The sequence below is a fragment of the Jaculus jaculus genome, chromosome 9 (genome assembly GCF_020740685.1).
Source record: "Jaculus jaculus isolate mJacJac1 chromosome 9, mJacJac1.mat.Y.cur, whole genome shotgun sequence".
NCBI classification, from domain to species: domain Eukaryota; kingdom Metazoa; phylum Chordata; class Mammalia; order Rodentia; family Dipodidae; genus Jaculus; species Jaculus jaculus.
In genome coordinates, this window is record NC_059110.1 from 126873868 (window position 1) to 126897336 (window position 23469).

Genomic DNA, 23469 nt, shown 5'->3' on the forward strand with positions numbered 1-23469 from the left:
TGAGCTCTGGGCACATTCAAGTTTCCTTCTTGAGGTATATTTCATTCTGTGATCACTGCAAAACAATGTAGATATGTTCAGTGCCTGGGATTTGGTTCTTTTAAGAATCTACATGAAAGTTATTCAACTTAAGCTAACCCAACCCCCATTTCATTGTGGAATGACGCTAGCTAGCAGCTGGTGGCTGGAGCAGGGGCAGCAGATATTATATAATGTCTACAAAAGTAATGAAAAGTTGACTTCACTACTGAGATAAGTAAGCAGTGAGATAGAGAGTGAAAATTTACATGGGTTTATAAATATGTTTCCTCAGCATAGTATCTACACTGCTTCCCACATCCTCTGTTCTCTCATTCTAATGTCTGATAGTGGACTGGAATGCACTGTTGAAGACACAGGGCCCCGATACCATGAGAATCAGACAGAGCAGTGATTCCTATGGTTCCTACACCACAACCTTAGACAGAATTAGGTCACTGAATTCCAGGAGCCCTTGATTCCTTTGGGAAAAAAATCACTGGTTTTTCTTTATTTCTGGTCTGATAAATGCCAAGCTCTTTGCCAAAAATATTTATGATTAGAGAGATAGGAAAATCAAACTTTTTCTTTTGAGTTATTTCTCTGCATCTGGCTTGGGTATTTGACTATATCATCTCTTTGCTCTTTTTTTTTCTATTATTTTCTCTATTGTTTTCAACTTTGCACAGTTCTCCTGATTTCCTTTTTATCCACTCTTAATATAGCATTTCCTACTGTCTATGAAAAATGTGGAAGGAAGAAGCCAGGAGAATTGTCTAAATAATTAGACTGTTCTGTGCTGAGCAAGTCCACATATTTAGCTGAAAGACTTCTTGAATGTAGAAGGAGGCACAAATTTGAAGTCTTTTGTATGAAAACCCCCTGAATGGTTTTGAAATATAAGCAGAGTACAATGATTCCAACCCTTTTCCCCCATTCTCAGAATTAAAAACAAAACAACAAAAAACTTTCTGCTTTTACCAGCCACCTGCTTGCTATGCCTTACTCCTGATGCATATTGAGATATGATCATTATTACTTAAATTATCTGAATCAATAAAACTCAAAGTACAAGTTACCCTAACAAACATTTGTTAATCAGGGATCTGGGACCAGGTTAAATGTTGTATGCTGTGTGTATGTGAGAGGTACCAAGGTGAATACGATGTCACCTGTGCCCTGAAGAAGGTGGGAAAATGATGATTACACATCCAACTGTCATTATAGAGAGACTTGCTAGTTATCTACTGCTGTGGTACCAATTGCCCACAAACTTGCTGGCTTAAAATAAGAGATATTTATTACCTGGTGGTTTCTTGCGGGTCAGGAATCTGGCCATGCGTCTCTGGTCCTCTGTGTCAGGCTTGCTTAAAAGACTGAAGTTGGGCTGGAGATATTGCTTGGTGGTTAAGGCTCTTGCCTTTGAAGCCTAAGGACCCAGCTTCAATTCTCCATATCTCACGTTTGCCAGATGCACAAGGTTGTACATGCATCTTGAGTTCGTTTACAGGGCTTGGTGCACCCATTCTCTCTCACTCCCTGTCTATAACTAAATAAATTAAAACTTTAAAAATACTTTAAAGATGTTGAAGTCACCATTTAAGATGTTTGGTGCCATCTGAAGCCACAACTAAAGAAAGATTCTTTATAAAGAAGATGTGTATAGGGGCCATGTTTTACCCCTTCCTGCTCTATCATTGGCAGGAGCTCTATATTCCTTCCTTCTCTTAAATTCTATCTATAATCTAATAAACTATCTCTGAATAAAAAATGGAAAGAATCCACTTCTGAATATCTCCACTGGTGGTTTTCTCTCTCTCCCATTTAACAACAGGCAGAGTGGTGACCTTGGGATGACTCAGAAGGCACCATGGTGCTGGGAAGAAGTGACAGGAGTGCTCAGCACTGCAACATCTCTATCACACCTTCCATGGCTCAGGGTCCATTGTGGAAGAGGTGGCAGAAAGAATGTAAGAGCCAAAGGAAGGGTAGGACTCCTTACAATATGCTTCTCCAGACACAAAATGGCCTGGATATCCATGACCTCACAGTGCCTGACACTACCTGCACAAGACCATCATAACAGGAGGGAAAGATCATGACATCAAAATAAAATAGAGACTGATTGAGAAGTGGAGGGGATATGATGGAGAGTGGAGTTGCAAATGGAAAATTGGGGGGGGGGGAGGGAATTACCATGGAATATTATCTACAATTATGGAAGTTGTCAATAAAAAATAATAGAAATATTCCTTTCTGGGCTCACCTGTGTGGTTTTAGGTAGGATATAATTCTTAGATAGTTGTTGGTCTATGGGTCTTTGTCCTTCACCACCTCACTGCTGGAAGCTACCCCTGGCTCTTTGTCATGTGGGTATCAACACTGCACATTGCTTTTTCAAGTAAAGAACCTGGAGAAGGCAATAGAGCGAGCTTGCTCACAAAATAGAAGTTAGAACTTTGTGTTGACTGATGGGAAGTAGCAGTCACGGTCAGTGTGCGTCTTCAGTTGTTTAGAAGAGAGCCCTTTCATTTAGCCCATGTTCATAGAAAGTGTCTTCCTCCAGGGTTTGGGTACCAGGAGTGCAGCTTTCTGGGAGCCAGATCATAATCTGCCTTTTACAGGCCGATCAAGGGATCATTATATGGGTGCAAAGAAGTTGTGGTTCTGTGTAAGGAGGAAGTAGTAGAAAAAAATCTCACTTTTGCCAGTCTGGTGACCCAGGCCTGGAATATAAGTTGTGCAGGAGGCTGAGATAGTAGGACCGTAAGTTCAAATCCAACTTTGCCAATTTAGCAAGACTGCATTTCAAAAGTCAAAACCAAAAGGGGTGGGGTATACAGCTCAGGTAGAACAGTTATCTAGCGTGCACATGGCCCTGGGTTTAATCAACAACACTGGGGTAGGGAAAAGTAGTCTCATCTTAAAAAAATTTATTTATTTAATTGCATGCAGAGAGAGACAGAGAGGGGAGAAAGAGAAAGAGAGAGAGAGAGAGAGAGAGAGAGAATGGGTACAACAGGGACTCCAGCCACTGCAAATGAACTTCAGATGCAAGCTTTACTTTGCACATCTGGCTTTATGTGGGTGATAGGAAATTGAACCTGAGATATCTCTCCAGCCAAGTAATCTCATTCTTAAAGATGCAATTATTATTATTATTATTATTATTATTATTATTATTATTATTATTGTTTTGGCTATGCTGAGACTGAATTGTTTAGAAGCATTCAGCACCATCCAGGGAGTTGCAGAATAACCCCAAACTTACAGAATTTGTCAATGATCCTTAGTTGGTAGGAACTTCAAGTGTTATGCCTCTAATTGTGAGGAAAATGAAGTCTCCATATCCTTGTGGTAACCTTAATAATTGTTCTATTTAGTCTTTGTCTTAATAAATTTTGGGGCCTGGAGTAATTAATGGCTTAGTGGTCAGTGTGCTTTCCTGTGAAGCCTAGGGATCCAGGTTCAATTTCCCAGTACACATGTATACCAGGTGCACAAGGGGGCACATGCATCTGGAGTTTTCTTGCAGTGGCTATAGGCCCTGGAACATTCATTTTCTCTCTCTCTCTCTCTCTCTCTCTCTCTGCCTTCCTCTACCTGTTTCTCAACTAACAACAATATGTATATATATATACATATTGATATATACATATAAAATTAAAAAAAGAAGTGTTTGGAATTAAAGGTTATTTAATGGCATATAGTCACTCATTTTATGTATCTGTTAATGCTAGATAGCCAGTGAAACTTAAAGATGACTCTGCCTTTAAGGAACAAGATAATGAGACTAGATAGCAAGAGTTGATTTTGAGAGCCACTCCTTAGGTGACACCAGGGATGCAGGGTGGAACAGATTTTAAATCTTCCTCCATCTATCTTTGTTTTCTATATGGTTTTTTAAAATATTTTAGAGAGAGTAAGAGAGAGATATTGAGAGAGAAAATTGGTGCACCAGGGCATCAGCCACTGAAATTGAACTCTAGATGCTTGTGCCTCCTAGTGAGCATGTGTGACATCGCTCTTGCCTCACCTTTGTGTATCTGGCTAAGGTATCTGGAGAGAGATAAAAAATGGATCCTTAGGTTTGCAGGCAAGCGACTTTACTGCTAAGCCCTCTTTCCAGCCCTCTGTGTAGCTTCTTAATGTTTGAAAGCACACAACAGGAGAGTCATAGTTTGTGACACGTAAGGAAGACAGTTAGAGCTGTTCGGTGGTGTCCTGGACCATTTTAATGACACAAAGTATTTTGGTTCCCATCACAGTGATTTGGCCCAGATGACCTTTGGTCCTTCCAGGCACAACCTTTGTTATTGCAGTTTCCCTTCACATTGTATTGCTTTGATGACTGTAATTTGAATCAGAGCTGAAATAGGTCCAAAATAAAATATATTTTGATTTTAAAAAATTTAAAAAATGAAATTTAAATGTCAGCGCATATGAAGCATTATAGGAACTCAGAGATGCCCATTTGCACATATATTACTTACTATTATATTGATATATGTGTCTTGTTTGTTCCTGTGTTGAAGCCTAATTCCCAGGGCGGTGGAATTTGGAGGCCAGACCTTTAGGAGAGGTGATTAGAGCCCAAGAGGGCAGCTCTCACCACAGGGTTAGTATGCTATGAAGCAGAACTCTAAAGGCTTGTGTCTTCCTTTCAGCCATGTGAGGCACTGTGAGACGTTACCACCTAACAGCGCAAAGTGGATCCCTTATCAGAAACGGCATCTGCCGGCACCTCGTTCATGTACGACAGGCACCAGAGCCGTGGGGACAGGAACTTCTGCTCATTTTTATGCCACCCAAGCTATGGCATTCCCTTAGAGCAGTCCCAATTACAAAGTCATTGCTTATGGTTTTACTGGGAAAATGGTGTCACCAAAGTCTAGAATATTTACGATCTGGCCCTTCTGGAGAAAATGTGTCCACCTCTGGTCTACACCTGCAGGTCTGTCTAAAATTTTGACCTTGTGATAATCTACAAATTTTGTGCACCAGACCCATGGATTCAAGTTCAAAAAAAAAAAAATCTTTTAACATTTGAAGTAAGTTGATGATGACTTTGTGTTGGGTCATCATCATAGCTCTCCTGGGTCATCTGTGTCCTGCATGTTGTGGGTTGGACACACTTGGTGGACAAAGATGGACACAAAAAGAACGCTTAGTTTACTGTGCCGAGAGATGGGCTACATCAGCAGACAGGCGTTGTGAGTACACATGCGGTCTGCAGGCTTTGTGAAGGACAACCTGCGGACATGCAGAAGGGAAGAAAGGACACTGTGTTTCCTGGGCCCCCGAGTAGGCGGTCATAGATGTTGGGGAGGGTAAAACGCTCCCTGAAGTGTGTTGATGTGCACACGAACATTCTGTTCACCCCCCACCCATTGGAGGGCCATCTCTTCCCACAGGTTTTTAATGGGTTAAAGGATCACCAGTGAGACCAGTTGCCACGTCCCAGGGAAAGTCATAAAGGTCTAGTTGAGAATCATGTGCTTATAGGGGGTCAATGGTGGTAACAGCGGTGAGAAGAAAGAAAAACAAAAACAAAAAAAAACAAAACACAAAACAAAACAGATTTCTCTGGGTTGCAGAGGGAGAAGAAGCTACAAAAATGTCCCGAACCATCCGAAGGATGAGCCCAAGCCGGGATGGAGCCGCAGTCTGAGGCTGACTCAATACAGAGTAAAGCACGAACTAGTCCAAGATGATTGAAGGGAGCCAAGTTCAACAGATTTGATCTTGGCTTTCAACTGGCTTCCCCATCAAAAGCAGCCAATGGAGAGATGGCGAGGTAAGCACTCTGCCAGCCCACAGAGAGGCAGTGGGTTGGCAATTCATTGTGTTAAAGCTAGAAGAGCCGGCCAGACTCATTAATCAATCTTTGATCAAAATCCCATCCCAGAGCCCCCCTTCAAACACAAACAACGTTGACTCACTCTGCCTCTGGCCCTAGGAAAGTCTGGCCAAGCAGCCAGCGTCCCACACTAAACCCAGACCCCTCTTGAGGAGGGCTGAGTCTTCATGCTGAATTATGCCACGGGCACACAGAACAGCATGGAACTCTCTGGAACCGGCTGTGGGAGAGCTCCTAGGCCAAGAAAGGAGACTCTGACATGAGGTGCGTGGGGAGGTGGAACAGAACGGAGAGGTAATGGTTTTCATGGGATTCCTTTTTATATTTTATTTAGATTAAGTTCTGCTCAGCGGGGTGATTTCTTAATTAGAGCCGCCCAGCCAGGCAGCCCTCCAGCTCAGACCCCTGCACTGCCTTCTAAGGCTTCATGAGGGACCTTGTCTTGCCTTATTTCCTGAGTTCTAGTATTTGAACAGTATGCCGTGGATTTCCATGGGAGGAAAAAACATGTAATTGAATCATCCTTATTAGATTTTGCCTGTAGATAGGGAGAAGAGGAGGATGAGGAGGAAGGAGGAGGGACATGGGTCTTCTCTGTTAATTTTATTTTTTCTCTAACTTTCTTTTAGTGGTAATAGAAGCAAGAGAATGAATCTGTGCCTCTCTGCCCCCACCCTTCTCTTTTTGGAAACAGAGACTCTAAATGAGAACATTAAGTCCAAAAGGAGAATTACATACCAGGACTGTTCAAGGTCTGGTGGAGCCATTCATATAAACAAATTATGAAGGTCCTTTTTAGGTGACCGGGAGTCTGAGGGTGAGCTTGATGGCCCTGTAATGTAGCCTGCTGCGATTTCCATCATGGCCGGCGCTGTCAACAGAGCACAGCAAAACCTTACCATGAGGTCCACTCGGCCTTCTCCACAGCAGTGCCATGAAGCAGCACTGCTCTGACCACCACCGAGGACCAAAGATCTACCCCATGGGAGTAGAGAGCAGCTAGCAAAGGTGGGCAGCCCCCTGGGGACAGGGGATGCCTCTGGTGAAAGGGGAAGATGGAGCAGCAAGAGACCAGAGTAAGTATAATGTTTTGTAAGGAGAGAGACAGAGAGAGAGAGAGAGAGAGAGAGAGGGACACAGAGAGAGATAGAGATAGAGGGGGAGAGAGTGATTTTGCTCATCAAAGAAGAAAAAGAATTGTCACAAATTTTTCCAGTTTTCCTACGAAATGCCCCCCCCCCCCCCGCTGACTCTCCAGATTATAATCTCCTCCTTGTGTTTCCTTCTTTATTTTTTCCTTATTGAAACTGTCAGCAAAGAACTTACTCATTTGAGAGTATTCCAGGCTCCATATTCCTGTTTATTCCAATGAAACAGGACCCAGACTTTTCAGACAGTTTGTAACACAGATAAAACACAAACGTGGAACGTTTTTTTCTGTAGATAGTGTTGTTTTTTCTTCTTCTTGACTTTTGTTTCTAAGCAATTATAACCGTAAGATTGTTAGGAACGTCTCATACGGGGGAAGAGTAGTTCATCGAAATTCACTGAACTATAATGGGGGGGTTATGATATACCAGCTAGGAAAAGCCCCAAATGGTATCAAGACAGTTGTCCTCAGCTCAAATGATGGTAGCATAAATTTATCCGTGGAACCCAGTGCATTGGGGCTGGGATGTTCCTTTTGGTTTGAAATACTGAAATGGCAAATTCAAAGACAAATTTGGCTGACAAATTGTCATAGGAGCATCCCCTGGATTGCCGGAAGACTTCTCCTTCCTTTCTGTGCCTGCCACATGCGGTGAGGCTGGTAGGAGGGCAACAGGTCTTGTGCTGCGCTGGCGCTGCGGGACCAGACTCTGCGAGGGTCCCAGAGAAACGGGAGCCAGTGCTCTCAGGAGAGGATGGAGCAGAGGACGGGATTCCTTTTCATGAGGATGTGTGGGTGAATATGCGCATTTAGGTATGTTCGTATGGATGGAAGCAAATGTGTATGTATGCTAACCATACAGATGGAGGTATACATGTACACATACTGATCATATAAATGGAGGTTCACGTGTGTGCATACTGATCATATAGATGGAGGTTCATGTGTGTGCATACTGATCATAAAGATGGAGGTTCATGTGTGTGCATTCTGATCATATAGATGGAGGTTCACGTGTATGCATACTGATCATATAGTTGGAGGTACACGTGTATATATACTGATCATATAGATGGAAGTACAGGTATATACATACTGATCATGTATATGGAGGTATACATGTATACATACTGATCATATCAATGGAGGTACACGTGTATACATACTGATCATATAGATGGAGGTTCATGTATGTGCATACTGATCATATAGATGGAGGTACACGTGTGTGCATACTGATCATATCGATGGAGGTTCACGTGTATGCATACTGATCATATAGTTGGAGGTACACATGTATATATACTGATCATATAGATGGAAGTACAGGTATATACATACTGATCATATAGATGGAGGTACACATGTATACATACTGATCATACAGATGGAGGTACACCTGTATGCATACTGATCACGTAGATGGAGGTACACATGTATGCATATACTTGTTAAGGTCAGAGTTTAATGTTTACTGTCTTTCCCAGTCATCCTCGGCCACATATATATTATGAATTTTTTTGAGTGTGTGGTGTACATGTGTGTGTATGAGCATTCCAGGGCTTCTTGCTGTGGCAAACAAAATCCAAATACTCATACTACTTTTTGTATCTGGCTTTACTTTGTTACTGGCAAGTTGAACCTGGGTCAGCAGGCTTTGCAAGCAAAGGCCTTTAACTGCTGAGCCTTTACTAAGCTCCTGCACCTTACTGTTGAGACAGGGTCAGTCACTGAACCTGGAGTTCACTGACTCAGCTAGATCAGCTAGCCAGCAAGCCCCAGGGATCCTCCTCTCTCCATCTCCCCACACTGGGATTGTAGGTGTGCACCACCACCCCAGCTTCTTTTGTGGGGTCGGGAGATCTGATCTCCGGTCCTCTTGCTTGTGCGGTAAACAGTTTACCCACTGAGCCATTTCCTCAGCCACAGGGAATGGGATTTTGATCTAAGAGTGATACATGGACATCACCATGAGGTGTACAGAAAGTAAAAAGTTAGGCTATGTGAAGCTAAGTATGTGTCCATCATATTTGGTTTTGAAAATATACTAATAATATATATATTTAAAACATGGGTCAGTGTTTATGAAAGAGAGAGAGTGTCCATTACCTTATCAAGCAAGCACATTTGTTTTAGCCGCCGGGTTTGATGTACGCCTGTCATGGAAATGGAAGTGAGCTGTAAAGCCTGCGATAGGTCACAGTGAAGAAGCGAGGGACCTGATGGACATTAGGAAAACTGAGATAGGAAGAGAAACAACCCCAAAGCATCCCTACATGTGGCCTGTCCATTAGAAAGAAATGTGGGGGAAAGGATGCCATTCCCCCGCAAGATAAACAGCTGCAGGAAGGCTTTGGTTCAGCACCCTTCATAGTGACCCTACATGGAGGAACACTTCGATGCCACCAACATATCCCAGCAGAGGTGAGATGAATGAGACTGACGTCAGGAAAGTAGAGCCTGCCCCGGGCTTTGTCTTCGAGCTGCACTGTCAGCCCTTTAGTCTCTCCAAGATGACTGAGCCACGCTGCCTCGCCCGCTCATCCCACACGCCTTCATACCTCCTATGCTCACTAAGGACTCGCCATGGTAAAAATATAGCTTCAGGAATCCAGGGCAAATTTTCTCTTTCCTTTTTAATGGTAATTGTGATGTACTCATGGCCTGACATTGCACCAGGTCTGGCTTAGATTAGTCCCTGGCTGAGAGACCGTGCTAATTTAGTGCCTGCAATTATGCCTGCCTCTGGTGGGGCTCTGCTCGTTGCCGGACGTGCCCTTTGAGTTGTTTGTTTCAGATTGAAGCTGTGGCTGTATTGGGCTATCTGTGCTTTCTGGCCCCAGGCCTCTTGTGACGCACATGAGTGAGACAACTGGCCAGGCTCAGGGGTATGATCTGTGACCCTGAAACAGAGTGAAATTAATTGGCAATGAGAGGGTTGGTCCTAGGAAAATAATAAGCACGGTAAGCACTCTAATATATGATGACCCTCCTGCACCCGCTGTCAGAGTCAAAGAGGAAAACAGACCTTTGATTTTTTTTTTTGTGTTTTGCATGTGTATGGGGTGTGTAGGCTTAAATGTGTGTGCCATGCATGTGTACATGTGATTGTGGAGGTCAGAAGTGTGTGTTGTGTGTCTTCCTCATTTCATCATCATCTTCTTCTTTTTATTTATTTATTTAGAGACAAAGTCTTGAACTTACTGAGCTCATGAACGTGGCTAGACTACCTAGACAGCAAGCCCCAGGCTGCTCATGTCTCTAACACTTACCCTGAGCTGATATTACCAGCACATGCCACCAAGCCAGCTTTTATGTGGGTCCTGGGGATCCAAACTCAGTTCCTCAAGTTTGTGTGGCAAGCACTTCACACACTGGACCATCACCCCAGCCCCACAGACATTTTCTTAAAGATACAGTGGTTTTTATTCGGGGTCTCGCCTAGCCCCCGGGGCGTAGAATTCAGGCCAGTGAGAACCGACAGTGGTCAGCCTGGAGTTTCACTTTGTGGAGGTTGGTAAGCCAAGGGCTAGCAAGACAAACTACCGTGTAGTTATAAATAAGTGTGGGCGGTTGGGTGAATGGGTAGGTCTCCTTCTCCAGCGTATATATGCAGCTGGAGCTCAGGTTTGGGGTTTCCATTATAGTTTGAACTCAGAGGCAAGCAGAAGAGACTGAAGATTCAAAATAAACCAGTTTCAAAATATATATTAAAAGTGCTTTCTCGGGCTGGAGAGATAGCTTAGCTGTTAAGCACTTGCCTGTGAAGCCTAAGGATCCCGTTTCATGGCTTGATTCCCTAGGGCCCATGTGAGCCAGATGCATAATGTGGCGCAAGCCTCTGGAATTCGTTTGCAGTGGCTGGAGGCCCTAGCGCACCCATTCTCTCTCTCTCTGTCTCTCTCCCTCTTTCTCTGTCTGCTGCTCTCAAATAAATAAACAACAACCACAAAAAAGTGTTTTCCTGGCCTGGAGGGATGGCTTAGCGGTTAAGGCGTGTGCACAAAGGGGCGCACTCGTCTGGAGGTCATTTGCAGTAGGTGGAGGCCCTGGCGCGCCCATTCTCTCTCTCTCTCCCTCTTTCTCTGTCAAATAAATAAATACATAAAATAAAATAAAAGTGCTTTCCTGCAACAACACCTGAGTGGTAACAGAAAGCGCAGCAGGCCGTGGATGCCACCCGCTTTCTGTGGGCCACTCTACACTTCTAGGTTCACCAATACACGTGGGAAGTAACTGCTGTGGGTATGTACCGGGCGCTGAGGTTATAGAGGAAAGGCTGCTTGCCCGTGAGCGAGTTTCATTTCTTTCTTCCTGAGTTGGAGGTGCTTAGCTGTGAAGCCACGGGAGGCTAGGTCGATGGAGGTTGAGGGCAGGTGAGGAGGAAGTGAGCAGCTGGCTGATCCCCAGGAGGCCTCCAGGAGAGCAAGCAGTTTCTTCACTGGGAGCAGGTGGGAGTTTGCAGTGTGCTTCTGGGGCAACCTGCAAAGAGACGGAGGAAAGTGATTTCCGGCAGTCTCCGGCTCTCCCTCCTCCTGCCTGCTTCCCTCCTGTCCTTCGCTGCTGATTGCAGAATGGAGCTGAAGGGAGGATGAATCAAACTGAAAGAAGAAAGAACCCCTGCCAGCCGCACCCTGACCTGACTCTAGGAGGCAAGTCAGGGTTGACGGTTTTCTTTAAGAGAGAGAGCTGAGCGCTGCGTGGCTTCCATATCAAAGGAGAGGAGAATGGAGTCTGGCATTGAATCAGGTCTTGGGCTAATGGGAGAGGGGTGCAAATGGGAAAAGTCCGTCCAACACCAGCCGAGTTTCTCCACCCCCTTTCTGTGGCCCTTCTGAGCAACTATGAAAATAAAACTACAGACTGAGGAGCGGGATCAGCGGGTAAAGGGCTTGCCTGAGTTTGGATTCCCAGAACCCATGTGTGGTGGTAAGAGCCTGTAGTAAGCCCATGCACTGGAGAGAGAGAGAGAGAGAGAGAGAGGGAGAGAGAACATGTGTGAGAGCGCAGGAGAGGTGGATCTGCTAGTCTAGCTGAATTGGTGAGCTCTACGTTCAGTAGGGATCCTGTTTCATACAAATAAGATGAAATGATGGAGGAAGACATCTGATGTCAGCTCCCGGCCTCCACATGCACTTGCTCACACATGTGCCTATATGCATCTGAACACGCATGCACAGTGGCGTGCACGCTACACACACATGCAGAGACAAGGCTAGCCTCCTACAATTAGCACAGGGGAGAGCAGAGCCAGGGCAAGGGCTCAGCAATCTCTATGTGCGTGGCTATTTTCTGTTTGGCTAGCCTTGCGCTTGTCTGGAATCCCTGGTGTGGGAGAATTGGGTCCTTTTCAGCACAAAGGATGAAGGTGGGGAAGAAAATGTTTGGAGAAGGCACCCACACTTATCGGCCATCAAAACTGGGTGCTCACAGTTGTGCAGAATTGGGGCACAGCTGCCACCCCACTGGCTGCATGCTTTTCATGCCCATCTCTTTCCACATACCTGGCACAATTTAGCAGCTCAAAAGCAATTTTTTAGCCCCACTTTTGATGCAGAGTAAAAGAAGTTAGGTGGACATTGGGTTCTGCTTGACTGGTAAGGATGAACGAGCATGCTACTCCCTGTGCATGGTCTTGAGACTTGCCTGAGAGAAGTCTGAGCAGATGTGTCAGCGCTGGTCACTTCAGAAGCTTGTTCTATTTCTTGCCTTGGTTGACAATATTTTCCCAGTATGCATAGAACCCTGAAGGCCAAGGATTCTACCTCTTTATTGTGACAAATTACTCAACTCTGTTCCCATATGTGTGTAATATATGTGTGTGTGTGGTATATGTGTGTGTGTGTGTGTGTGTGATATGTATATATATGTGTGTGTGTGTGTAATATACATATATATGTGTGTGAGATATATACCTGCGCAGCAAGAGCTCTCACCAAGACACCTGCCCAGTACCCGTTTCGTGTCTTCTACCAGGTGCTTCCCCTTGGAGAGTTGGTGGCCTCGGGCAAAAGCTCAGAAAATTGAAGGAATCCTTAGTTTGTAATTTTTGGGGAGCCTCATTGCTATATAGCTTCTCATGTGCAAAATCAAGATGTCCTCTCTCTCTCTCTCTCTCCCTTTCTCTGTATGTGTGGAAAGGGGTAGAAATTGGAGAGCAGAAAGCTATTTGAGGCGTAGACAGTTTGCTGCCTGCTTCAGTCCTTTACTTTTTGGTCATCTCCACCAATTTCCTGTAAAATAACTAGCTTATAGTTACTCATTCACAGACTCATGCATACATACAACAAACACCTAGAAAACGCCTCAGTAAGAACGAGGCCGACTGCTGTCAGTACAAGGTATTTTGCTCTCAAGCTTGCCGGCTTTCTCCTTCCAGGTCCTGTCAAGCTTTGGAGAGAGTGATTCTCGGGGATGAAGATGAACCAGGCTCACATTGTCCGCGGGAAGGGAGATCTCTTGGTTCCCATGCTTCCTGAGCTAGAGGTTGTGGAAAGCCTCCTCCACGGCACTGGGAACTGTGAAGTCACCAAGAGGGGAAGGAGGCTGTGAATCTTGACAATAATAATGATAGTAATAAAAATAATAGTAAAGTCAGCTCATGTGAAAATAGCTCATCACGGCTCCAAGCATGCTTGCTTTCGTGGACTATGGTACAATGAGAGTTGGCTTGAAGACCGTCAGACTAGAGAATAATGGTCCTTTCGCAGCCCTGGACACAGGTGCATTTGAAATACCTGTGACACACGCCCCTAATGTGACAAGTGAGGACTGCTTTGAACCCTTGTTCATGTGTTCTCTCCTGGAATTGCTGCTATGGTTTGGGTCTCCAATGACCCCCAAATTACCACGTGTCAAAAACTTTATTCCTGCCTGTGGAGCTGTAAGGGTACAGTGGAACTTTAAGGAGGTGGAGCCTACTGTGAGGAACTTAGGTGAATGGGGCACTCTGCTTCTCTTGGCTTCCTGGCTGCCACGCACTCCCACCGTGATGCTCTCTTGGCCTTGTCACAGGCCCCAAAGAGATGGAGTCAACCACAATGTAGGTGTGGTGATGCGCACTTGGGATCCTAGGACTCAGGCACAAGAACCACCAAGACTCAACTGAAGAAGCCCCCGAGAGTGTGGACTGAAGCAAACCTTGACTCCTTTAAATCAACTGCTCTTGGGTGTTCGTCACAGGGATGGAGAGCTGCCTTAAGAGCTGCTGACCTGTCATTCATTCACAAAACTAAAGAGGACAGAGGTCCCCCACTAACTTAACTCCCCCCCCCCCAAGGTAGGGTCTCACTGTAGCCCAGGCTGACCTGTAATTCGCTATGGAGTCGCAGGGTGGCCTCGAACTCACGGTGATCCTCCTACCTCTGCCTCCCAAGGGCTGGGATTAAAGGTGTGCATCACCACGCCCCGCTTTCACACTAAAAATGAGAATATTTGTGATCCAGAATGGAGTCTGCTGGTCTGCTGTGAGTTTGAGATCACAGATGTTGTTGAATTGTAACTTAACTCTTACCAAATGTCTTCCTGCCTTCTCTCTTCGCCCAGCCCTGCCTCAAGCAGTGTAGCAGGACAGCATGACAGCCCCAGCCCCTTAGAGACCTTGGACTGGAGGCCTTCTTTTTATTTATTGTTTTTATTGACAACTTCCATAATTATACTTTATCTCCCATTTTCCACTCCCTCCTAGGCTCCTAGCAGGGAGTCTGAGCCACATGACGTAGAGCTGCCCTCCCCCCCTTCAGACTATAAAAATAAGATCACTCCCTGTGTTCCTGGGGTTCTTGGAGCCTGTCCCTCCAGCTCTGGACTCCTACCGGGCCACGTTGGTATGATGTTGTAACTCCTGATGAAGCTTCAATTCTGAAAGGGCATTTCATCTCAGTGCCTCTCATTGAACCAGACGTTCTCTCTTACTGCTCTCTTTTATTATCGATTGTTAGGATTTTTGTTTGCTTTTGTTCCTATGGATATTTCATCCTAATGAGCCTTCAACACAGAACAACAACAACATGAAAAATAAATACCCGACTGGTCCTCAAGACACGACCCTGATGTCACAGATCATCAAACATCTTGCAATCCAAAACGACAGGGCCTAAAACGAAGTTAGTCTTTAAAGGAAAAATTGTAACAATTCTGTTTTCAGGAGCCATTTAAAATCGAAATAAACTGTTGACTTATGACCTTCTGTGCCTTACTTCATTAAAAAAAGAAATAGACAATAGGGCCAGCCTTCAGTGAGCAAGAGCTGGATGTCCTGACGTCCTGGCTCTTGCTTCTGCTGAGACCCACACATAATGACCAGGACTGGTTTATGGTCTCATTCAGCTTGATGCCATCTGGAAATGTTCCTCCCTCCATGATAACCAGCATCCTGGGTGGTAAGGGAGGGCAGGGTGTATGACAGACCAGATCAATCTACACTCACACATTTTGAGATTGAGAAAACTAGACATTCTGAGCCCTGAATACTTTTTCCATTAATTAAAAAAAAAAAAAAAAAACCTTGCTGGGTATATCAAGGGAAATTTAATACATAGAGTTCTGATTCATTTAAACTTAAATCATCAAAATATTGTTCTGTAAGAAGCCAGCGGTGTCCAAGAAATCTTAAGAAACTTTTCATTTCAATAAGCTTTTAAACTTTCTCAAAACATTAAGAAACAAAATCTGTAGTCTCCCCAACATGAACAGGAGCGAATCCACGGCGGGGGAGATAGGAAGACACGGAGGTGGAGGACGGTAGGGAGATGGTGCCAAGACACACTGACCTCAGTCCCCAGGGACATGAACCAGAGCCCAGAACTTTCCAGTCCCCACCTAGCAAGTGGTGCCTCACCCAGAGCCCGGGGAGTCCTTGACGAAAGTCCTTGATGGAAGTCTTCACTTGGAAGGTAAGCTGCCGCAGGAGTCCAGTCACGGGCAAAGAACACTCCCAAGAGTTCTGCAAAGAAGAACGATACAGACTGCAGCGCTTTACTTCCAGGCCAGATCCCTCACCCCCACCTCCCATTTTCTCCCTCAAAGAAAGTACTCATAATGTGCCTGCTCAATTATAATTTTATGGAGGCCTCGATTGCACATGTAAGGAAAGTGGAAAAATTCTACGTTGTCGGGGATGCTTGGCATCGCTCCCACTATACTAACTGCTGCTTCTCCCCGGCCCCCACCGCCATGCAAAGTGGTTTCAGAGCAGACAGGGACTTTTCAGCGACTGCGTTCCCCAAAGGGTGTGTGTAGGGTACATAGTATACACCTTTAACGGTCACTGACAATCACCGTGCAGCTTCAGGAAGGCTTTTGCGCTTCTTAATATTATTATTTGGCACAGGGGAGACTTGTCGCTACCGTGCTTTTTTTTTTTTTTTTTTTAGGTACAGTGTCACTGTAGCCCAGGCTGACCTGGAATTCTCTATATGGTCTCAGGGTGGCCTCATAGTGGTACTCCTTTTTTTTTTTTTTTTAATCAATTCTTCTTATTTTTTTTTTTTTTTTCTCTTCTTGAGTTAAAGTTCTGAGAAAGAGAAAATCAACTGATACTAATATTTCTGGCACTTGTTAAATAATTACCGTGAATGAGTTCACTTTATGCTCATGGCATTAAGTTGTCTCACTTGCTAGGCTTATGCAGCAAGAGATTTTAGCCACGGAACCTCCTCCCCAGCCCCTATGGTTCACTGAATTATTTTTTATGACTTCTCATCATCAAAGGTTATGTCCATCTCCAGTTACTTGCTCCTGATCCACTTATTTAATGAATGCTGGCTCCTGGATGGAAAAGGCTAGAGAAAGAAGGATAAAAAGATGAAAATTGACTGGAGAGATGGCTTAGCTGTTAAGGCACTTGTCTGCAAAGCCCAAGGACCCTGGTTTGATTCCCCAGTACCCATGTGAGCGAGAAGCACAAGGTGGCACATGCATCTAGAGTTCGCTTGCAGTGGTTAGATGCCCTGGCATGCCCATTCTTTCTTTCTTCCTTTCTATCTCTCTCAGATAAATAAACAAATAAATGATTTATCTTTAAAAAGGTGAAACATCTAACTTTATAGATATGACCTACTAGGGAAAATCATAGAGAAACATGTGGAAAGCCAAATAAGCAGGTGTAACGCCTGTATTTTGCTCAGCACTTGGCACCAGTATCTGCTTTGAGCATGGAAATAGTCCTCTTCATGTGTTCCTTACACACCATGTAATGAAGGGTACAGGGAGTGAAGAGCTTTGCTAGTAGGTTAGACACCCTAGAATCCCCTTTACTTCTATCCCATAAACGTTTCTGGGGTTTGCCCTCCCCCAATATTAGATCACATCAGTTCTTGCTGTAATTCCTATTTCACTAATATTGGATGCAAAATATGCATTTCCATTTTCAGTTCCTTCATAACTATTAAGCACCAGAAGAGAGGAGAGCCAGTTCTTGGTTTACTACTAATTTCTACTTGCAGATTTGTGTGTGTGTGTGTGTGTGTGTTTGTGTGTGTGTGTAGACCAGAGGTTGACATCTGGCATCAGATATCTCCCTCCATTCCTCTCTATCTTAATGGCTAAGGTAGGGTCTCTTCTTTGAATTAAGCACTCACTGATTTGACTTGCCTGGCCAGCCAGCCTGCCCTGGGAATCCCTGAGAATCCCTTCTCTCTCCTGAGCACTTGGTCTCTCAGCAGCCCGCCATGCCCATGTGGTAAGAATTTACGTGGGAGGTGGGGCTCTGTACTCTGGTCCTCATGCCTGAACCCTCTGTCCACCGAGCCATCTCCCCAGGCCTCTGCTTGAATTTCAAAACCTTAATTATGACCTTTTTTTTTTTTTTTTTTTTTTTTGTTGTTGTTGTTCTAGACTTACATTGTGGCTTTAGCAGTGGAAGAAACGTCCCTTTCCCCAGTTGTCCTCTTTAGGACTGTCACACCAACAGTGAGCACTAATTGACCATGAACGTGAGGCTCAATGATCATACGTCGTTGCACTTTATGTTCAAAGAACTGCGTCAGCATCAACGGACTAATCAGCAAGTGAAGAGCACTTCTGGCAGGGCCCTATCTTCTGCCAATCCAGGAGGAAGCTAGGGGATTGCCAAGGGGCATCGGGTGGTTTTGTGCATGTCTGTGTTACTCAGTTTTCATCAGCAGGTAAAATGTCCAGATCTGAATCCAGTAGCCTACTCATTGCATTCATTTACAAAATTCTTATTTTTAAATATCTGAGCTGTATAATAGAGGAGGAGATGGAAATTAAAAAAAAACATATGAATAACCAAAAGATTGCCTTTAATCTCAACCTTAAAAAGGTATTTCCCATGTACAATGAAGTTAAGCAAGTCTGTTACATGACATGAAGTAGGCTGTTCCCTCCCTTTCTCTCTCTCTCTCCCCCCAGTGAATGTTGTCTTCTTTCCAAAATGTAATTGCTCTGTGTGTGTATCAGGCAGAAGGCAGAAATTTAATTATTTCTTCAGCCTGGGCTATTCTGCGTGGTAAGGATTTGTGATAGGCCAGATTCTCAATATGTATTGCTAAGCTGAATGACAGAAATTAAAAAATATATATTTTGGGGATGTAAATGATTCATTCACTCAATCACTCATTCATAAGATTTTAGAAATTCCTTTGTACAATGGATTAATGGGATTAATGAATCCAATATATGTTTATAAATTTATCCTAAAGTTATTTTTAAAAAGGAAATAAAAAAAGAGCCAGGATCATGAGAAGTAACAAAAGAAGATAGATTTCTGAAAGAAATTTCTAAAAGAAGGTAGCTGTCTAAAAGAAGAAGATTTCTGTTGCCCGTCTCTTCGCATGTAAATGTTCGCGTGACGAGGAGCTGCTCAGTCTTGGTAATCAAGTGGCTGCTTCCCTGACTTCCATGAAAGATAGCCAGTCTCTCTTGATTCAAGACATAGATGGACAGTCAAGTAACTCAAGGTTCTGTTTTGGGATGGTTTGCAACCTGCTTATATTCAATAACAAACCTTCCCTTCCTCATTCAGAAAGACTAGCTTGACTGTGTAAATTGTTCACGGGGGAACCCTTCCTCCCATTCATTTTGATGAAATTCTGTAGCAGAGTGCTAATTCAGATTAACTTTTCTCTTTTTACTTAATCACAGTCAATTAAGGGGATGGCCTGTTTTCCACTTAGAACTCGGTCAGTGATGTCTCTGGGAGCAGTCAGTTCATTTTCTCAGTGGGTGTGCGTGGCATCCACCCTGCGAAGGCAAACACAGGCTTAACCATGCCACATGGGTGTTCCGACAGAGGCTTGGAAAATGGGGATCATGAGTAAAATTAGAAAGCAGGGTTCACAAGGTTGAGCAGAGAGTATCAGAAAGCATGCTTAGAAAACAAAGAAGAAAGCAGAGAATAATGGGCTGATGGAATCAAGCATAGATGTCCACAGACACCAGAGAGGAAAACCGTAGCCTGGAAGACTTCTGGTATTTAAGGCGTTGCTCTCTCCAAGAGCCTTCTCTTTTTATTGGAATCAAGATGTCTTTCTACACTCTGTCACTCCTAGGCCTTTAACCCCAGCACTCGGGAGTCAGAGGTAGGAGGATTACCATGAGTTCAAGGCCACCCTGAGACTACATAGTGCTTTCCATGTCAGCCTGAGCTATAATGAAATGCTACCTCTAAAAACAAAACAAAACAAAAGTAGCATGAACTTTATCCAACACTTTGTGACTCTCCCCATTGAATAAATTAAAAACCTTAATCATCTCACACCTAGGGATATTTTGCATGTTTTAACATTATAGAGACAAAATGACATAGACAAAATGACTCATGTAATAACCTAAAACCACCCAAAGAGTCACTGTTGCTTGTGATTAAACTAAACACTGATTTTTCATGTCTGTGTGGTGTGGGGGCAAGCGCGTGTTGCGTGCGTGCATGTATGAGGAGGCCCGAGAGCAAGGTCAGGTGTCTTTCTCAGTCGCTCTCCACAGTTGTTTTTGGTAGGGTCTCTCACTGAACCTGCAGTTTGTGAGTTGAGCCCAGCTAGCCATCAAGTCCTTTCTCAGCACTGGGATGACGCATGTGCACAGTGTGCCTGGTTTTCCACAGGCACCGGAGATCCAAACCCGGGCTCTCCTGCTTGCATGGCAAGCGTTTTGCCTACTGAGCCACCTCCCTCTCTCCAGCCTTGCAGTTTCCCAGAAGCCCCACCCAACCTACCGTGATCTTGCTCTTATAGTCACTGGTTCTTCTCAAGGAGACGTAGGCTCTGGCTTAAGTAAATCCATTCATGGTCCATTATTGGGGATTCTGAAGAAACTTTTCTATATGGAGTCTTTCTTCAGAGGGCATCCTCCTTCAGAGGATGCTTGGTTCACATTGCAATGTGCACCTGCCTTGGTGAGTTCAGTGTAGCGCTCACATGACAGGTGCTGTGTAGCCTTTGGAAAGCACATAGCTAAGAAAATGCCCTTTGAGGGTTACTGGGGGTTTCTGGGATTATGATTCAAGGACAGTCGCTGCCAGCTAAGATTTCCTGCTACAGGGCAATAGACAAGTAATCTACAGGTTACGTATCCCCTACCTGAAAGCCTAAGGACAGGGAGCTCTTCAGATTGGGGAGGTTTTCAGATCTTGAAATTGTTCTATTGTCTTTACCAGTCGAGTACCAGTGCATTCCAAAAGTTTTGGATTTTGGACCATCTTGGAGTCTGTATTTTCAGATTAGAGATGATCAATTAGTGTGATGGTTAATTGTCAGTTTGACAGGATCTAGACTCACCTCGTGGGTGACAAATTTCTGGGCATGCCTGTGAATTTCTAGATTAGGTTAATTGAGGAGAAGACACCCACCCTAATTGCAGATAGAAGCATTCCATGGAGGAGGGGCAAAAGGCCAAACATATCTGAGTGCAGGTCTCTGCTTCCTGACTGTGAAGGCAACGTGACCACCGGCCTCAAGCTCTTACCACAATGACTTCATCACCAGGATGGACGGTCTGTCCCCTCAAACTGTGAGCCCCAATAAACCCTTCCTTCTTTAAGCTGCTTCTGTCAGATACTTTGTCCAACCATATTTACTTATTTATTCACAAGGAGAGAGAGAAAGAGAGAATTTGAATATTGGCACATCAGGACCTCTTGCCATTGCAAATGAACTCCAAATGAATGAGTCACTTTGTGCATTTGGCCCTAGGTGGGTACTGGTGAATTCATTCCTGGTTGGTAGGCTTTGCAATCAAGCACCATTAACTTCTGAGCCATCTCCTCAGCCTAGTAATAGCACTTTTTAAGAACTTGAGACTTTATTATCTCAGAGTTGCTAATGTTAACACCATTAGTTTTCTTCTCCAAAAGACAGAATGGCACTGGTTAGAACATGTATTAATGAGCATTTCAGAATGCTCTAACCCCTTGTAAGAGCAACAATAAAACCAAAAAAAGAAATCCACAAAAAAACAGAAGCCAGCAGAGCATGGTGGCACATACCTTTGATTCCAGCACTCAGGAGGCCAGAACAGGAGGGCTGCTGTGAGTTCAAGATCAGCCTGAGACTACATAGTGAATCCCAGGTCAGCCTGGACTAGAGTGAGCCTCTATCTGAAAGAAAAAAAAACCGCATGATCAACAAGAGGACACAGTCCAGGAGGCTCTGCAAGCTTTGTACTAATGAAAGGAGAAAGCTGGTTTCACTCATTTGCAGATAGACTATAATTTTCTCCCATCGGAGAAAAGCTCTTTGTGGCCAGCACTTAACATGGTTTAAATGCCCGGGTTAGAAATCCTGTCTATCCAGGCTCACCGTATGGCCTTCATTCCTCATGCATTTGCTCTTTCACTTGCAAACTGGGATTGTAAAAAGATCCACTTTGTCAAGGGGGACCAGTTGTCCAAGGGTGCCCAGGACTCTCCTGGTTTTAGCACTGGAGGCTCATCCTGTAAGTCCCATGTAAGTCAAGAAAATTAACTGGTCACCTGAGTTTTGAGAAACATAGGACACAATATATGCAACATACATGATGTAGCGCCTGGCACTACAGGGGAATGAATCAGGGGCTCAAGGTCCTCCTGGTCTACATAGAAAGTTTGAGGTTTCCCTGGACTACATGAGACCCTGTCATGAATGGATGAGTAAATAAATATATAAATAAAATACAGAAACACAAAAAAAGAAAAGCTTACCTTATCTTAAACACTATTAGACAAATTAGAAACAATCAAATTTGATCCTTTTTATTTGCCATGTTTTTCCTCCATACATTTTGATGTGCCTATCTTTTCAAAAAATATTTATTTATTTGACAGATAGATAGAGTCAGAGAGGGAGAGATAGGGAGGCAGAATGAATGGGCACAGCAAGGCACTAGAGACCTCTGTGCTACTTTGTGCATCTGGCTTTATGTGGTGACTGGGGAATAGAACCCGGGTCTTCAAGCTTTTTAAACAAGCGCCTTTAACCACTTAGCCATCTCTCCAGCCTTGAATGTACCTTTCAAAAAGAAGCAGGATATACAGCCTTCCATGACCAGGTTTCAGGCTGAGCCACAACCTTCCTGATGACCTAATGTGACTTGGGTCAAGGTGTCATCCACTTTTCTGAGGGACAGAGGAAGCAGTGGAGATGAATGGGAACTAACAGACACAAACCAGGGCATGTTGAACTTCTCGAACTCTCTGAGCTGGGTACTTTCAATCCTGATGCCTATAGGTCCCAATGTCTTCAATGCTCTGTCTTTCCTTAGGGTCACAACAGCAAACACCTTCCAAGTCACAGAGGATTGCTCAACATGTTCACACTTACCGACTTATGAAACTGACAATTCATGATGTATCAATTATTGTTTTTTTCCTATTTTCTGGACAAGAATGCCAAAAATACAGAGTGAGGGAGGCTTGCCTAGGGTTTGCATGTGATTGGACGTGAACCAGTATGCAAATGAAGGTGGGTGCAGCTCTCTCTGCTTGCCTCACCTGTAAAACAGGCAAATGGGCAGCACTGTAGCGGTTCCCTTCTCATGGCTGGGATACAACATGGACCAGAAAGAGCTGACGGAATGACAAGGTTTACTTGTGGCTTACAGTTCATTTCAAAAGGAACTTCCATCAAGGTGGGGAAAACATGGCAGGCATAGGAAGCTGGCTCATGTCACCACATACAAGCAAGAAAGAAGGAGAGAAAGTGACATCACTTAGTATGGCAAGTGGGCCTGGACTATAACACCCCAAGATTTGCCCCCAGTGATGCACCTCCTCCAGCAAGGTGCTTCCTCCCAAAGGCTCCGCCAGCTGGGATTAAGGATGAGGCTTAATCACAAACCCATGGGGTTATGGGGGAACCCTACTTTAACACCACCACAGGTACTAACTGTTCATCTCACTGACATGGGCATGGAGAGACTCGAGGATTTTGAAGATGGGAAAGTAAGCTGAGAGCTTTCAGGTATTAGTCATCATGGGTCTACCTGCTCACTCTCATTGTCTGAAACC

General features: G+C 44.3%; 2 long non-coding RNA genes across 2 annotated transcripts; one reads left to right on the forward strand and one right to left on the reverse strand.

Annotated features, from left to right (window-relative positions):
* The first annotated feature begins 6108 nt into the window (after positions 1–6108).
* On the forward strand, positions 6109–14307 carry LOC123463580. Its single transcript, XR_006638994.1, has 3 exons — positions 6109–6142; positions 6508–6954; positions 13408–14307. It is a non-coding gene; the product is annotated as an uncharacterized LOC123463580 (long non-coding RNA).
* LOC123463579 lies at positions 9647–13542 on the reverse strand. Its single transcript, XR_006638993.1, has 3 exons — positions 13464–13542; positions 11282–11510; positions 9647–9931 (listed from the first exon to the last, which is right to left on the reverse strand). It is a non-coding gene; the product is annotated as an uncharacterized LOC123463579 (long non-coding RNA).
* Positions 14308–23469: the final 9162 nt, after the last annotated feature.